Source organism: Drosophila nasuta, chromosome 4 (genome assembly GCF_023558535.2).
Source record: "Drosophila nasuta strain 15112-1781.00 chromosome 4, ASM2355853v1, whole genome shotgun sequence".
Taxonomy (NCBI): Eukaryota; Metazoa; Arthropoda; class Insecta; order Diptera; family Drosophilidae; genus Drosophila; species Drosophila nasuta.
The window spans coordinates 653,341-659,267 of NC_083458.1; positions in this window are offsets into that span (position 1 = coordinate 653,341).

Genomic DNA, 5,927 nt, shown 5'->3' on the forward strand with positions numbered 1-5,927 from the left:
GACTAACGCGTTTGATTCAGAATGCGACGGCAAAATAATTGCGGAATAAAAATTGGAGTCGATGTTGTGGATGTAGATATAGATTCTACATCCAGGTCGAGATGGGGAATATGTCGGGTTGGTAGGCTTATAATGAGAAAAAAACTCCTGTTGTCGATAAAGGACAACGTTAGCATCTGTGAAAGCGGCAATGTCGACGACGGCAGCGTCAGCAAGAGCACAGCTACGCTACCAGCTGCGTCATATTTTCGGCGATGTGAACAGGCAGTGACCAATAATAATAATAATAATAGTATTAGTAATAAATAATAATAATAATAATAATAATAATAATAATAATAATAATAATAATAAAAATAATAATAATAATAATAATAATAATAATAATAATAATAATAATAATAATAATAATAATAATAATAATAATAATAATAATAATAATAATAATAATAATAATAATAATAATAATAATAATAATAATAATAATAATAATAATAATAATAATAATAATAATAATAATAATAATAATAATAATAATAATAATAATAATAATAATAATAATAATAATAATAATAATAATAATTATATGTATTATTATGTGAAGAAATGCTTACTGTAGATAATTGCACAGTCGATGTTATAATTAAAATCGTTCGGACCCATCGTCCACTAGGGCGCCAAATGAACGCCTACGCTGATGCCGCAGTCAGCAGCTGTGGTTGCAGTAGTCGTTGCAGTCGCAGTTGCACATTTTTGTTGTATATATGTATATGTATATGTATATGTATATGTATATGTATATGTATATGTATATGTATATGTATATGTATATGTATATGTATATGTATATGTATATGTATATGTATATGTATATGTATATGTATATGTATATGTATATGTATATGTATATGTATATGTATATGTATATGTATATGTATATGTATATGTATATGTATATGTATATGTATATGTATATGTATATGTATATGTATATGTATATGTATATGTATATGTATATGTATATGTATATGTATATGTATATGTATATGTATATGTATATGTATATGTATATGTATATGTATATGTATATGTATATGTATATGTATATGTATATGTATATGTATATGTATATGTATATGTATATGTATATGTATATGTATATGTATATGTATATGTATATGTATATGTATATGTATATGTATATGTATATGTATATGTATATGTATATGTATATGTATATGTATATGTATATGTATATGTATATATATATGTATATGTATATGTATATGTATATGTATATATATATATATATGTATATGTATATGTATATGTATATGTATATGTATATGTATATGTATATGTATATGTATATGTATATGTATATGTATATGTATATGTATATGTATATGTATATGTATATGTATATGTATATGTATATGTATATGTATATGTATATGTATATGTATATGTATATGTATATGTATATGTATATGTATATGTATATGTATATGTATATGTATATGTATATGTATATGTATATGTATATGTATATGTATATGTATATGTATATGTATATGTATATGTATATGTATATGTATATGTATATGTATATGTATATGTATATGTATATGTATATGTATATGTATATGTATATGTATATGTATATGTATATGTATATGTATATGTATATGTATATGTATATGTATATGTATATGTATATGTATATGTATATGTATATGTATATGTATATGTATATGTATATGTATATGTATATGTATATGTATATGTATATGTATATGAATATGTATTATTATTATTATTTTTTTACATTGTGTTTTATTTCATATTTATAATATATGTAAATAAGCAGTGTCAACTGCCTCTACCGATGCAATTTTGGCGAGATGCATGCTTTACAGTTTGTAACATCCCTTATTTCGCTGGCGCCTTTCCTTCCTCACCAGTCAACCACAATATTAAACTCGTCGCCACTTGCAATGCCCACCACCTACGCTAACCCTGGTGGATTGCAGTTTCGCTGCAGTTCTTGTCTGGTTATGGGCTAAACGCAGTGTGTGTTTGTATACATTCGCTGTTTCATTCCCTCCCGCATGCAGTCTCATACTTGGTGTTGTCTTGTTTCATTCCGTTGGCTCCCTCCCTCTTTTTACTGTCTACTACATATGTATGTGTGTTAGTGCAATGTATGTGGCGCGTATGCCGAGTGGCTGTGTGTGTGTCCTTCATGCATTTCCGCTGGTCGAAACGCTGTTGCATTTCATGTGCATTAAAATACGCTCATATACTTACGCCATGTGCAATACATAAGCACGTGTGTGTGGTAGACTGCATGTGTTTGAATAGAATTAAATATGTACAACATATGTACGTGTTTATATATGTATGTACCTATATACACAGATTGGTATATTTGTCTATGTTTGGGCGAGTGTCTACACAACGATACTCAACTATATGCTTATTTCCATGAATATACATAGCTATATACATATAGATACGTATACGAACAATTTAAGATGTCTTTGAAACTGAGAGAACATTGATTTTTGCATTTCCGGACTTTCAGACTGGACAGAACCACAATTTTATTGATTAAATTAAAAATAGCAATTGGATTTTTTCACGCTTCTGGGGGGTACAATCAAAATTCAAAAATAATTATCTACACATTCATTCATAGTTTTGTGTACTCTCTTTAAAATGGATGAGTCGATATCTTACTTGTTGACGGCATCAAGTTAATATTTATTTATAAAATTTGGCGAATGTTTTGAGAGTTTTGAGGATGGCCAAAGTCAAGGACAAATGCCCCTGTCAAGGTTGTGCATCTTTAGATAGAGTTCACCACTGCAAACTACAGCACAAGCATGGTTTTTATACATACATATATGTATGTACATATGTGTTGTGTATGTTTTACGTTTCGTCTTTTTGTGCCTTTTAGTAGCCCCATCCGGATGATGCAACGGTAGTTATCAACTTAAATTACTATGACATATGTATGATAAAAGAAATACACATATGTACGTACATATGCATACGTACTAAACAGTGCACGCATTCATTATACCCGATACCCATAGGGTAGAAGGGTATTATAACTTTGTGCCTGCAGGAAATGTAACAGGTAGAGGGTGGCATCTCCGACTTGATGATCTTGATCAGCGCCAACAGCCGAAACGATCTAGCCATGTCCGTCTGTCCGTCTGTCCGTCCTTCTGTATGAAACACTGGATCTCAGAGACTATAAGAGAGAGAGCTATAATTTTTTTCGACAGCATTTGTTAAGTTTGTTTCCAATTTTTGCCAAGCCCACTCTCGCCCCCGCAAATCAAAAAAAATCGACTAACAAGCGTAGTTAGAGCTGCGAATTTTGTTATATTTACTAAAAACTATAGTGATTGTCAACATGAAAATTTGGGAAAATCTCCGATCAGATAAGAATTGTGGAAATTATTAAAGAAATACTTTTGTATGGGCAAAAACGCCTGATGTGCTTTCGTTTGTATTGTATTGTATGCATGTGGTGTGTGTATGCATGTGTAGTTTTGCAACGAAGATGAACATGACAACAATTGCTCGTGTCATAGATGTTTAGAGTTAAATAGCGTCTTCAAAAATGGCTCTGCTGGTAGTGTGCAAGCCCAACATGTTGTGGTGTGCCGGTTCGAGTCCCGGTCGCGACTCATAAATTATTTTTTTTTTTTTTTTTAAATGGTATATACAATAATTACTATAGTAATTGTGGTGTGCCAGTTCGAGTCCCTGTCGGGAATACATTGCGCATTGATTTTTCAAATTGGGTAGCGGGTATCTCACATTCGAGCACACTCGACTGTACCTTTCTGACTTGTTTTGTAAGGTTATAGTGTTATTATTAACATTTTAATGAAATCTAAAATGTTGAAGCCATGTTTATTGCTAAGAATAAAATCGTGCTTAATAAGAGTTTTTAGTCATGTAAAAATAATAAGCATATTACCGTTACTCTGATTTGAAATATCAACTCAAACAGTTCGCTGCAGACTGCAATATGGAGACTTACCATGGCGTATAAGGTGACAGTTTGCTCTTAGAATGGGTCTTTCAACAGGACTACGTTAAATGTTATGAATTGGCCAAGTCAGTCAGACTTAAACATATTTAAAAACTTATGGATACTTGATACATTAAGTAGGAGCAGAGGAGTTGTACAAACTCCCTAAGAAACGTGGATGGGATAATTGTAGATTCTTGCAAACTCATTCCTAATACGCCAACAACTATTTCTAAAAAGTCAAATTTTAGAAATGAAGTTGACTTCTGGAAAATATCGCTCCAAATACTATAGAATAGTTTATGGTAATATAGTTAGATTATCTAGACCGTATGACTTGAGGGCTCTTGTAATTTTATAGTACTTTTTCGACTATTACATATTTTATATTTTTGCCGCGCCCTGTTCACTTCTAAGAAAGTTTATTAGGTTTGTCGTCGGCGAAATGCGAATACCATTTGGAAGCATTTTTAATTCATACATATGTAACATACATATGCAATAAATCAGAAATAACAGTCACGTCGACGAACATGGCTTTATCTAGGCTGTCTAGGCTGTTGACGCTGATCATGAATATATATACTTTATAGGGTCGACATTTCCTGTCGGCACACAGTTATAATACTCTATGGGTAGCCTGTATAACAAGTTAAAAAAAGTAAAAATCGACAAAATCTTGGAAATTGAAAGAGTGTAAAAATCGGAAAAAGTTTGGAAATTGAAAAAAATGTGAAAATCGACAAAATTTTGAAAATGGAAAAAATTGTAGTCGGCAAATTTTTGGAAATTGGAAAAAATGTAAAAACCGGCCACTTTTTGGAAATTGAAAAAATATAAAAATCAGCAATAATAATGAATGAAATAATTATAATAAAAAAAAACAACTTCATAAGGGCGGAACAAAGTTCGCCGGGTCGACTAGTTTTGAATAAAATCAAAACAACGCGGCCTTACACTTAAAATAATAATATATCTCAAAATACTAAGATATTAAATATATTCGGGGACGGAAATGGGCGTGGCAAAAATTTGAAACTGACATGACCTGCGTACAAACATTACAAATGCTGTCGATGAAATAATATAGCTGTATAGCTATAGACTCTGAGAACCAGTGTTTAAAACCAAATTAATCTCCTCGACGATTTTCTTCCTATTGTTGAAGTTGCACTATAAAACCGCAAAAATGTGCAACTGTAATAATCAGCTGCTTGCAGTCAACATTACATGAAAATACCTGAAATCGTTGCCAGAATCATAATAATGTTTCGATATATACATATATGGTTAACTAATTTAAAATATTTAAGTATTTTTGCGACATATTTATATGTTATATATGTTTTTGTTCTTCTTTTAATGGAATTGGACTTTAGCTTTCTAACTTTATATTGATTTATATATTATATTGATTTGATTTTATTTATTAATCAACACATAATCTATTTAAGAATTACAAACAAATAGTAATTTATAGTTTTATTTTTGGTTTTTATTAATTTATTGAATTTTTTAAAAGGTTTAGGACATACAAATATGAATATGTGTGTACTATATTCAACTACCCTAGAACATGCATTCTGTACATACATACATACATAGTATGCCGTATGTATAAGATAATCAGACTTTTCGTTCGCCACTCGCATATTATAAATAATTTATGCACATAAGTATATACAAGTGCATAAAAGTGTGTGTACCTTATACGATAATAGGTTTAATATAGGAACAATTGTAAGTACATATTTACTTTAGTTAATGTACATATATTCGTGCACAATTACAGTGCATTGAAAACACCCTCTGTTTATATGTATGTATGTATACTCGTATGCACATACAAATAAAGTATATAGATGATGGA